Here is a 13,880-nt window from a genome sequence, read left to right as displayed (position 1 = left end):
TCATGAGAAAAATTGATACCACATATTTATTTTGGTCGTTTAAGCTTGCATACTATAAATTCAAAAATTGGCATCGGCAAACAAAGGCTAGTTGTGCGATATAATTATTCAAGCAATTCGGCTCAAGTGGTTATTGAATTCTATCAAAACGAACTGTTCAAGAGAACTTAAGTTTGATTTTTAAGTGGAACAATTCGTAGTCTGACTTTACTTACTTCACTGTCAAACTTCGGATTATCAAGATCCCTTTCCACCTGATAAAAAAGTTTATAAACCACCTAAATCAATTTCAAAGCACTTTTTAAAATTAAGTTTTCAATTGAACTATATTTGCTTACATTTAAGTTATATTTTAAAAAAAAAGGAAAAAGAAAACAAAAACCTCGTCAAGTAACTTGTTGGTCTGGGCTTCATGCTAGTCCAAAATTTGGGCTCCTTTTTCCTTATTGGGTAAGATTTATCACCGTGTTTCTAAAGAGAACGTTTCTTTTCTCACCCCCCATGCTTCTTAAATACCTTTAAAAATTTCGAAAATGCTTTCTAGATTTTTGGTTATGTAATCTGAAATAGGTTTTTTTCTGGATTCTACAAAGTCAAAAACATTTGGATTCTAGAATGCAAAGAGAAAACAAGTGTTTTTAAATATTCGAATTTTAGAATCCGAACACCTATTTTACATGATTCAAACTACTCTTGTGTCAAAATTAAATTTCACATTTTTTCCACGATTTTTTTGGCACAAGAGGGGTTCGAATCATGTAAATGGGTGTTCAGATTCTAAAATTTGAAGTGTTTGTTTTGTTTAAATTTTAGAATCCGAATTGGTAAAAAAACATGAAGAAACAAAAAAGAAGTTTTGCCACAGTTCAACTTTGGCTAAAACTTTTCTAGCTAATTGTTTGCCTTTGTAGAATCCCAAAAAAAATCCAATTCATATTATATAATCCAAAAATTTGGAGGGCATTTTTGAAATTTCAAAGGCGTGAGAAGCATGAAGAGTGGGAAAAAAAATCTCTTGGAAAGATATAAAAAAGATTAGAAGATAAAACCACACATTCTATGCAATAACTTCCCAAATAGATTTGATATATACTTTACAATGGACTGCCACCTTATAGGTAGTCTAGAGTGGACAAATACTTAAAAATGGTCACCACAAGTCCACAACGAAATACATCTTTTTGTAAAATGTGATTTTTCCTCATGCAACGTTTGAGATTGTGATCTTATCGGTGTCTAATTAACAACAATGTTAGGAAATGTATGTATACTTCAAGTCTTAATTTATATTTCTTTTATTTTCTTTCGTTTGAGATTGTGACCTTATCGGTGTCTAATTAACAAAAATGTTAGGAAATGTATGTATACTTCAAGACACAATTTATATTTCTTCTCTTTTCTTTTGGTCAAAACAACACCAATTAGGTCATCGTTTCAAATGCAAAGACGAAGATAATTGCGAACTTCTAATTTTGAAAGGCAATATCAATCATCATTGATGTTCTAAGCAAATTTTAAGTAGAGAGAGAGAGTGAGAGAGAGGATAATATGATTGTATGATCTAAAATAGTTATATGTAACTTAGTCACATTATAACTTTTCAGTCTATATGCTCTTAATCATGATTCACTCATTAACCACTTAATGGTTTGGTCGAAGGGTAAGACAGCCAAGACAATCGCCTTAAGCCTAAAATAAAATAAAATAAATGTTTGCATAATAAAAATGTATCATATTCTTGATAAAAATTTATATAAAAAGGTTTTGTGTTATATTAAAATTAATAAAATACTTCTATTATCTAAAATTACTATTACCTTAAAAAAAAATCTAAAATTACTATTAGTATTGTCTCGACAAAGATTAAAGCAGTTGAATTTGTTATTGATAAAAAAAAAATATCAAATGAAATTGAGTACATTAGTTTAATAGAAGATTTTGTATAAAAAACGTAATGATTTTTTTTAAAATTAAAATAAAGTAAAATTTAAATTATCATGAAATTAAAAAACATCATCTTCAAATTTATTTTGAACCTCAATATATGTTGGACGGGCATGTGTTCTAGTCACACATGGTTCACATGTTACGGATATCATGCTAGAAGTCACTCTACACCTGCAACTGCAAGCACAAATCTTTAAAATAGATTGTCAAAACTCATAATTTATATGGGATCCACGGAGAGTGGGAGACTAAGTAGCATGTTTAACATCGTGTTTGTTATCTCAAATAGTTTGAAGCATTGGTCATATAGGTGACAGAAGAATAGTATGAAATATTTGGATAAGATTTTTTTATAAAGTGGAGAGGGCCAAATCTATTGCATCGGTCCATTACAAGGGTTTACGATTAATTAGATATATATAACTTTCAAATTATATAATTTTCTCAACCAAAAAAAAAAACTTTTTAAGTGTTTTCTATTCATTTGCCACAATTTTTTTTTTAAAATGAAAATCTAAAAAAAATTAACATGTTTAAAATATAAAGGTAGGACTTAGAATTACACCAGACATACTATGTCCTGGTGGTAGGGCTTAGAAGATATAATACAGATATAAAGAAGAAAGATATGTTTAAACTATTATGAGTAGCACACCAGGCAAAGAAGAAGAAAAAAAAGTATCTAAATATTTCAAAGCTCGTTAATTATATATATTTTTTGTGTGGATGCTTGAATATAATTTTTCTAAAGCAAAGTTAATATCAATAATTATAGAAAGAAATGATCAAAACATATGGTAATGAACTAACAAATTTAAATTACAAGAATTATCACCAAATAAAGTGAAAATACACACAATAAAACCCAATAGTAGAAACAAAATCCATGCAATAGAGAAGATGCGCAACCACAAATAAATTATATCATAATAATATCAAGGTGAGTAACAGAAAAAACATACTAAAATTTCATAAAAACACTGATTTTTTTCTTCTGTTTCATAAATTAGCATAATGTACTTACAAACACCCCACATTTTCCTTCAAAAAAAAAACACCCCACATTTGGCATAGTATGCACCCTTACTGGTCAAAGTGGGACTCATCATAGATTCCACGTCTCAACTATAAGTCAACTTCTGAATTCCATTTGACTTGCTAATGCAGATCGATCGAGCTAGAAAGGTTTAAATATGGTTTTGGTCCCTGCAAATTTTTTTTATAGCTTTTGGTCCCTGCAAAAATAGGTCAGTTTTGGTTTTAGTCCTTGCAAAAAAAATTTATAGCTTTTGGTCCCTGCAAAAATAGGTCAGTTTTGTTTTTAGTCCGTGCAAATCTTTTATAATTTTTTTTATAGTTTTTTTAAAAAAAAAATTAAAAAATTCTGGAAAATTGAAAAATTAATAAAAAAATAAAAAAAAATTCTGGAAAAATTAAAAATTAATAAAAAATTGAAAAAATATTAAAAAATTCAGGAAAATCGAAAAATTAATAAAAAAAATTAAAAAATTCTGGAAATTTGGAAAATTAATAAAAAAATTAAAAAAATTCTGGAAAAATTAAAAATTAATAAAAAATATTAAAAAAATCTGGAAAATCGAAAAATTAATAAAAAAATTTAAAAATTCTGGAAAAATTAAAAATTAATAAAAAAATTGAAAAAAATATTAAAAAATTCTGGAAAAATGAAAAATCAATAAAAAAAATCTGAAAAAACTATAAAAAATTCTGGAAAATTGAAAAATGAAAAAAAAAACGGAAAAAATCTGGAAAAAAATAAAATTTCGAAAATTTTCTAAAAAAATTAGAATTCTGGAAAATGAAATTTTCGAAATTTTAAATTTTAATGAAATTTTAAATTTTCGAAAATAAAAATGAAATTTTAATGAAAAATTTTCGAAGTTTTTGAAATTTTCATTAGTATTTCTCAAAAAATTTCCTGGAATTTTTGTGTATTTATAAACCGAGAATAAGGGAAAAAATATGTGTATTTATAAACCGAGCTTAGGTTTTTTATGTATTTTTCGAAATTTTCATTAGTATTTTTTCTGGGAATTTTTGTGTATTTATAAAGCGAGAACTTTTGTGAATTTATAAACCGAGAATAAGGGAAAAAATACACTGAAAAAACCTAAGTTCGACATATATACTAATCAAAATTTCAAAATTTCGAAAAATACATTTTTTCCAGAATTTCGAAATTTCGACATATATACTAATCAGAATATTTTTTATTTTCCAGAATTTTTTCATTATTTTTCATTTTATTAGATCATTTTATTTTTTTAATCATCTTTTATTGTTATTAATTTTTCCAGATTTTTTTAATTTTTTAATTTTTATTAATTTTTCAATTTTCCAGAATTTTTTACTTTTTTTTTATTGATTTTTCATTTTTCCAGAATTTTTTAATATTTTTTATTAATTTTTAATTTTTCCAGATTTTTTTATTAATTTTTCTATTTTCCAGAATTTTTTAATATTTTTTTCAGTTTTTTAATAATTTTTAATTTTTCCAGAATTTTTTAAATTTTTTTATTAATTTTTCAATTTTCCAGAATTTTTTAATACTATAAAAAAAATTATAAAAGATTTGCAGGGACTAAAAGCAAAACTGGCATAGTTTTGCAGGGACCAAAAACTATAAAAAAAAATTGCAGGGACTAAAACCAAAACTGATCTATTTTTGCAGGGACCAAAAGCTATAAAAAAAATTTGCAAGGACTAAAACCAAAACTGGCCTATTTTTGCAGGGATCAAAAGCTATAAAAAAAATTTGCAGGGACTAAAACCAAAACTGACCTATTTTGCAGGGACCAAAACCATATTTAAGCCAGCTAGAAAATATAAATAGAGCAGCATTTTCATAAAATTGTCATTCTCATCAATACCACGAACAAATTTCGGTATTCATTATTATATCTTCAAGCAAACAAAATGATGTGAATTGTACATATACTTGAAAGTGGAAAACAACGTAGAATTTTGAGTTTTTATTCTGAAATTAATTTTTTGACTTAAATATATTCTGAATTGTTCTACTGATTTTTACGTAAATATATTTAAATATAAATTATTTTACCTTCAACTTATTTTTAATCAAAATCATTTCATTCAAAATTAATTTTTCTCACTACAAAACAATATGCACACAAAAAAGATGAGATTGAGTTGACCCAAAAGGACTATTCATTCAATCAATCAGAAAGTGGAAATGTGATATAATTAAAATGAATAAAACATGAGTTGCACTTTCCATATCACCCATTAATATTATTATGTTAATTTAGAGCAACTAATGTCTAATCTTCCTTTCATCTCCAAGTCCAAAATAATGGAAGAAAAAAAGTTAAGAAAACAAAATGATTATATGTTGGTGAGAAATTAAACCTAATTTTGCATTGTCAGCGAAGCGAAGGTACATCATGTTGATCTTTAAATTTGAATTAACACATTTTTTTTACTTTTACAAGTGCATTGTCAATTAATAAAATGGGATAATTACACTCACCTCGCTTGAGTTTTAACCAAATGACATTGACACACCCTCTAGTTTTAAAACTAACGCTAACCTCCCTTAAGTTTTCATCAATTAGACAAACAACTCCCTTCTATACTAACACTGTTAATTGTGTTAATATTCTGTTAGTTTTTACAAGTTGATATGTCTTTTAACTTGATTGTGTGTAAAAGGGCATACTTTGTTAATTCTAAAGAGAGAGTCAAGGGAATGACCATGGGAGAGACTTTGCAAATCCCAGAGAAAGAGTCGCAATTGGAACAATGAAATGTATATTTATTTATAGATAGATGACTGAGAGAGGGAGATTGAATAAAATCAATCCAATTGGTGCTAAAGAATGAATAGTATACATGTGAGAGTATCTTAGATGGCTCCAATCTTAGCATTGAAGGAGGATGCAGAGGTTCTAATTGAAATTGAGTGTATCTTCAAATGTGAGAAAATGATTAAAAGACCATCTTTACGGGTTAGTATGCGGCCTGCAACTTATGGAGTCACATGGTATACAACTGCAGTAACACTTGAGACAAATGAAGGAAGATGTATGGGTTATAAATTATAATTCAATAAAGAGACAAATTAATGAATTATTCAATTTTTGTAATATATATTTTGTGATGCATGTATTGTGTATCACCGGATTATGAGAGATTGCCGAGCATCCACATCTCTCGTTTTTTTCTTCAGAGAGGTTGGATATGTATCATGGATAATGCATCGATTTGTTAAAAGTTAACAGAAATTTAATGGTGTTAACAAGGAAGGGAGGTGTTTGTTTTTGATGAAAATTTGAGGGAGGTTAATGTAAGTTTTAAAATTAGAGGGGGTGTCTTTGTTATTTTGATAGACCTCATGGGAGGTGAGTGTAATTTCCCCTAATAAAATTGGTTCATCTACAATTGCATGTATGGTGCGGCAGCAACGAGAGCCTTTATCTTTAAATCTAAGGGCTCTCGTAGCCGCAGCGGTAGAGAATTCAGTGCATAATAAGAACTCAACAGAAAAGTCCTACGTAGCTAGCTACTTTCACAAAAACCATGAGAGCATAGGTGTCTGTTTTGAGTGCCTTCACCACTACGGTTTTAATGGCACAAAACGCAAGCATTTCTGCTTTGAATATCCTCCATGTTGACTTCTAGTGGATGAGAAATGGTGTTATTTAGGGAAACCGAAATTTAATCAATATGGAAATCATTAAATCTATGGAACTACGATGATACATTAGAGTCACGAGGGGTATATTCCAAGGATAAACTCCTCCACTTACACTCACCACCATGTTACTCAAAGCTAGCTAATTATTTTGTCCCTTCAAAATTCATAACTTAGAATAAGGAATGGCCCTATAGTCAAGCACTGAAATTCCATAACTGGCTTCTTAGTTGATGCATTTTTAATCGTGAATTGAGCATTTGTACTATCTTGTCATGTGCCACAAGTGTGGTACTTTTATGTTTCCTTGTGGCCTAAATGATGCAACCATGTACTATTGTTATGCAATATATATGTTCTATTTATTTTTTTATTGGACGGTATGTTCTATTTGAGATATAGTATATGGTTATGTAATGTCCATAAATTTCAATACTAGTACATAATAGCAAGAAAAAAAATGCATTTTCTTCTTCTTTCAAATAAATAAATATTAGTTGTTGTATATTATGTTAGTGGTCATGATTTGAACTTTATACTTCCTTCTCAAACTCTAGAGTGTCTAAGTGATGGCAATCACTTGAGCTCCACCTTGGAGATGGCATTATTTGTTTTGCTAACCGGTGTTTCGGGGTATTAGTTTAGAAATCCATAAATAAAAATTTTGTCTTGAAAATTTAAGTTGTTATTTTTGATCAAGTAATGATTACATAATTTTTTTTTTATAAAAAATTATTTATTTTGGTTGTTTAACCAATGCTCCCCGAGACACTCTTTAACATTCTCCTTTATTAATTACAATTTCTTACATTGAGTGGGTCAACATCCTCTTCATTTAATGGATACTTTCATTTAAAGAGAGATAAATTCATAGAATATGAGTATATCTCTCTTCAAATAGAAGTGTTCATTAAATTAAATAGAAGATTTCAACTACCACGCAGGATATGACCACGATTAGACTTTAGAGCATTGTCATATATCCTTCCTTTGTCCTCTCTGTTTTTTTTTTGGTGGAATTTTCCTTCCTTTGTTCTCTTGCTCTAATATCCATGTGGTCATGATGTTTTTTTAAACATTATGAGGAATTTCTCAGTGAGAAATTTATAAAACAAATTTAACATAATGTATGTATTATATAAAAGTGGGTCAATTCTCTCAAGCTTAACTTTAATATTAGACCGCTCAGTATACTTGTGAAGCTTGTTCCTGCTCCAGCCCCAAAAGAGATTTTTTTTTATTTAACTTTCATTGGTGGGGGGCATAAAAAGAAAGGGCCTTTAATTTAAAGAAATCTATTAGATTGCTGGAAAAAGGAAGAATCAAATTCCTGACAGCAAAATAAAAATGCTAGGGGTTAATGTGTATATATAGAAATTAGGATCTCAACATTGACCTATAATAAAAATAGTCATCATAAAAAAAAAATGAATTAATCTACCATTGCTAGCTAGCCATGTGTTACCATCAAACACCTTTCTTTTCATACAAATATTAAGCTGAAAAGAGAACCTTTGAAAATGGGGAAGGGTAAGGAAAATGCATCAAGTCCATCCATTAATTGTTGAATTCCTTTTGAATTGGGAGAGTATCTGATCCATCAATTGTGGGTACCTTATAAATCATGCATAAATATTTTCCCTAGCTGTACATTAATTTTATTTCAGGGTAGCAATAATAATATTCAAACGCAACTCTCTTCCGCCGCATATACTAAGTCTTTCCCCTTGAGTAAACACAAGAGAAATAGAGTCTAGTCAAAACTTCATCAAGGTCCTTTTCACTTATTTTAAAGTTTAAGATAGACCCTTCAACATTTTTCTTTGCCAAATCAAGAGTTAATATACAATTTAGTCCCTTAATTTGTAACAATCGTTCATTTCAGTCGCTGATTTTTTTAAATAGCACAATAACTCCCGAGATTGTTATGCTTCAGCTAGCTTCATCCCTCTGTTAGCTTCATCCCTCTGATAACAAGCTGCGCCGTCAAGCCTTTTTGGATGGCAAAATCAATCTCGTAGAAAGTAGAAGGGATAACATGTTTAATGGTGGAGATTCCAACACCGTAGAAAATTGGAGAGAAAGACGTGGGTGGTAATCCATTTCCCATGTTACACATGATAACGTGTGATGTTAAACAATGATGTGGCAGTTCCCACGAGTTTCAAATTACCTCCAACTTGAATATTTAGGGAAAAAAATTAAAAATTGAAGTATTTAACTCAAATTAAGTGTTTTTTTTTGTTTTTTAAAATCTTTAGCCAATTGCTTTGGTTTGGTAGAATTGTTTAAGAGTTAGCTTGTTGTATAATAATGTTTACAATTTTAGTCCTACATAAGTGATGGTGATTTAAAATTTGTGTTGACCGACACATCATCTTTTAACACCGTTTGTCATCATATGTAACGTTTGAAGTTAACTGATGGATGAAACTGATTGATGCAGAAGAAATTCAGAGATTATTGTTTTATTTCAAAAAACTTAAGAACTAAATGAACAAAGTTGCAAATTCATAAACTAAGTTAAGTTGCCTGTTCACTCTCAAATTAGTATGTATCTTTGAAAATAATTTCACTTGCTGATCAAACTTTCAATTTTAGTCCACTTTTATTATCAATTTAAATACATGACTCATGTATGATATATTACAAAAAATGATTCATCACTTATCACAAAAATTAGACTCTCGTTGACAACAACGAGATCACAATCTTTTACAAAAATTTAATATAATCGTGTTAATTTTGATAAATTAGGTATTGTATTGGACACTACAGTGTAATTTAGATGTTATTATGATAAATTGAAGATGTAGCTTAACTTTTCCCCTAAAAAAAATGTAGCTTAACTTTTTGAATGATTAAATAAGACTTACGACAACATATGTAGATAAAAAAAGGTCATGTTAACTTAAGCACAAGTCTTTTTTTGGGAAACTTAAGCACAAGTAAAGGAGCTTAAAATAGAATTAAAAATTAAATTTTATATTAAAAAGATAACTTTTGAAACTTTTAAGACATTAAATGCACAATTTCTAAAGAAAAACTTCTTTATTTGATTTCTTAAGTTAGCATTTTCATATACAATTCGGTCCTACATTAACGACGTTGTTTTTTTTGACAAAAACAAAATGATATTCATTCATTCAAATCGATAGAGTACATCAGATACAAACATCGCTAAAAACGTAAAGGGTGAATCTGCGAACAAACTCACAGCACCCATGTTAATAGCATACAACGGCAAAATGCCTACAAACAATATGATAAAACCTAAATCACCGAAATACCCATGCTTCCGGATCTGCAACGTTGAAGTCCAAATCATTGGTTGAATTTGTAATTGATTGATGTAGATCTTTCAATAGGAATTAAACGAACACCGCGACAAGACGAGAAATCAAACGCCGCACAAGACGACGAACAACACAACGCCGCACTTAGACGACGAAATCACAAAAAACACAAAAGGAAAAAATTGATATATGTGAAAATCACTTATTTAGATTGAAAGGAAAGGGAAAAAAGATGTAGATGGGTGATTCTAGGTCAAAAAATGACCTAAAACCACTCCTCCTCGATGAACGAAAGAGAAAGAAAGTTTAGAGAGAAGTTGGAGTTTCTCTCACTAAAAAAACTAGAATTGTAAGTGTTGGTTTTCGCATTAAGGTTTAGTTGACCGACGTTGTTAAACATAAACGACAAACTTGAAACGAAATGAATGATAAAAGATATTTTTAAAACTTTAAATTAAGTTGAAGACTCTAGACTAGTTTTGACTAGAAAATCTCCTACTGTCTAGCATATCAAAACATCTATTTTGCGCCAAGAATATTAGTGCTTCTCTTAATATACTATACTATTAATTAACTAACTCGAGGATGTGAATCACAAATGGTTGAGTTGGGTTTGCAGAAACTTTTGACTAAAAGCAGAGAGAGTTACTTAATTTAGTTTAAGACAAATACTACACTCAACCTTTTTAGCTTGGATTGAAGCAATTGGTTCTTGCAACAAGAAAAAATTGTTAAGAAATGTAAATGTTTGCTTTTTGTTAAAAAGGAAGTTATTATTATACCCTACTTGGAACAATTAATTACTGGATCTTTGAGAATGTCCAATTTATTTATTTACTTGCATTAATTTATCAAAAATTATCTATCAAACTAACGCTTTTAGTTATTTTACAATAAATTGCACTATAGTAAGTTTATAAAATGAAGTAACTTATAAAATAGTAAGTTTATAAAATGAAGTAACTTATAAAAAAATCATGGGTTTGAACTTTGTTACAAGGAGTAGTTAATAAAGCTTTGCCTAATTATTTTTCATAAAGTGAATTTACTAAGAGATAGAGATTAGAGCCAAGTACCTAATCAATTTGCTGTTAGAATGAGTGATGGGTTAGTGGTGGGATCATGGTATCAATTTTATGCATAATCAAAGTGATCTTGAAACCTTTAAAATCAGTGGCCAAATTATGGGTAAGATGGCAATGATAGTTTTAATCAATTGGCTTTATATATTTTTAGTAACCCAGATGTAGAAATTCTAATGGTGAATCTTCAAAGTGGGAATGTAGATGGGGTACTAATGCCTCCCATTAATGCATAAATTGTGACATCCTCTTAACCAAACCTATGTCTAGTTACATGTTATTGGTTTTAAGAACTGCTTTATATACTGTTTCCCTCTTTATAGTTTCATATACACATCACAATGAACTTATCTACATTAACGGTTAGGTCTATGTTATTGATATATCAAAACAAAAAGTGAGCACGAGTTCAATGTTTTACCGCGAAGTAGATGTTGAACAATATAAATTTGGGACTCGTGATGCGGTATGGTTTTGGTCGAAAATATGGTCTCCAAGTTATTTATATAATTGTTCATAGTCTAATGTGATGATCTATAAGTTCCTCTCGAGATCCAATGATAATTTAGGTTCTAAATGAAATGTTAATTTTTATTTCAACTAAAAAATAAAATGTTATTTTCTTTTGGGCATGTAATGAGCAAGTGTTTATAAGTGAGGACAATTCTCACCTCATAAGTTAGTTTAGTAGGGTTGTGTTAGCCCAACTACAATTTCTAAGATGACATCAGAGTCTCCTTTAAGACGATTGAGCTGCTTGTTATCAGGTTTCTGCTAACGGATTATCAACCATTTATTTCCACGCTCCAGATGTTCAGTCTTGAGCGTGAGAGATTGTGCTAAAGAGTCTCACGTTTGATAAGAGAAAGATAGCCTAAACATGTGTTCATAAGTGAGGACAATCATCACTTCACTGACCGGTTTTTGTAGGATCATGTCAAGTTCAACCACATTTTTTCTAAAAAGATTGACCTAATGGAGAGCGTATCATAGCTTGTATTTGACATATTGTGAGTTCGAGCCCTGATTAGTTTGTTTGGGTAAATTAAATTTTATTTGTGAGTAACCCATTTGAGGTTAGTCTGGTGGTTGGCTTGGATCTTGAATATGCTCTTCTCAACCACAGTTAATATAATACAATGAAATAGTACAAAATTTGGTTAAGGATTTTTTTAAACAATTTGTCATTAATTAATTAAATCTCATTATCCATTTAAGATTAATCACTTGCTTCAACATGTTGCCATTTGTGTGTGTGTGTGTGTGTATCAACTTGTTGAGTGAACAAAACTATAGTTGTTAATATTTTGAATCTGAATAGAATCCCAAATAAAGTGAAAAGAGGTGAGGAAGAATATGAAGAACTTGTTCTTTTTTCCATTTAGTGAATTGAATCTTGGAGCGTTGCCACGTTAATTGCCAACTCTCACACACTTGCCTTTGAAGGACTCAAAAGAAAAATAATTTCTTGAGGTTGGTTCTTCGTAACACTGAAGAGTTTTGGGTTAAAAAGGCTAAACGGCACTCACAAATTGCACACTAATTGGGATAACTTCACATTTATATTCTCAGCAGCTATAGCAACTAATTGGTTATTTTTTATTTGTGACTTTTATTAAAGGCTTATTTGATCTATTGGTCTCTTAAATAATTTCAAGATTTCATTTTGGTCCCACATTTAATAAAACGTATCTTTTAGTCCCTCACTTTTTACTCCGTTTGCCAAATAAATCTCATCCGTCAAAACAATTGGTTTTCCGTTACTATGAGTCCACGTGGCAAAAACTTCATCTTCTTCATCAATCATGTTCATAAATTCATAAAAAACTTCATTCCAATCCAGAAAAATAAATTAAAACTAAAAAAAAAAATTGGATCTATTTCTTCATTCCTCACCACAACAACACAGCAACACAAAACCCAATTGAGTTTATCTCCTTCCCTATGCTTTCCATTCTTCTTCTTTCTTCTTCGTTTCCATCTTTTTTCCCCCCTTCTTTTTATGTTTTTTCTTATTCTTGGTTTGTTCCTAATTGAGTTCTAATTAAAACATAAAAACCTTTTACTTCCTCCCTTATTCTCCTTTCGATTGACCCAGAGAGTGTTAAATCTCAAAGAAATCCAAAGGAAGTGGATTCATACCCATTTTTCATACGAAATAGGTTTGAATGTTTCAATTTATGCAACTTCAAGTTTTAATTCCAGTGTATGAACATTTGCTTTTGTTCATAAACGATTTTGTTTTCAAGTTTTTGATACCCATTTTCCAGATTATGGATTTGTTGGTTTAATTTTTGTATTCAAGTTTGCAATTCCAGTTTGTTTAATTTTTGTTTTCAAGTTTGCGATGCCAAGTTTTTTTCTTTCAAGCTTATGCATTTGTTGATGAATAAATGAATGAAAGAAAGGAAATAAAAATTCTTCTTTGTGAGAATGAATGAATGAAAGAATAAGAAATTTAGAGATGGATCCATGGCAGTGTGTTTGTTGAGTAGAATGAATGTTGTTTGTGTTTGTTGTTTGTTGAGTTGATGGCCGTGACGGAGGAATATTGTTTTTTTGATGAATTTTGATTTTTCTGGGTTTTTCTTTATGAATCATGTGAAGATGATGAAGAACACAAGAACACAAGGGAAGAAGCCAATTTTCTGGGTTTTTTTTGCCACGTGGACTCATACTAACGGAAAACCAATTGTTTTGACGGATGGAATTTATTTGGCAAACGGAGCAAAAAGTGAGGGACTAAAACGTACGTTTTATTAATTGTGGGACTAAAATGAAAACTTGAAATTATTTAAGGGACTAATGGATCAAATAAGCCTTTATTAAAGTTTATCGGTGTAGAAATAGAATGATTTTTTTTTTATAAAAGCAACATGC

This window comes from Medicago sativa, chromosome 2, assembly GCF_051527215.1.
Source record: "Medicago sativa cultivar Bolivia chromosome 2, Bolivia_mono, whole genome shotgun sequence".
In the NCBI taxonomy this organism is placed as follows: domain Eukaryota; kingdom Viridiplantae; phylum Streptophyta; class Magnoliopsida; order Fabales; family Fabaceae; genus Medicago; species Medicago sativa.
This window is presented reverse-complemented; position numbering follows the sequence as displayed.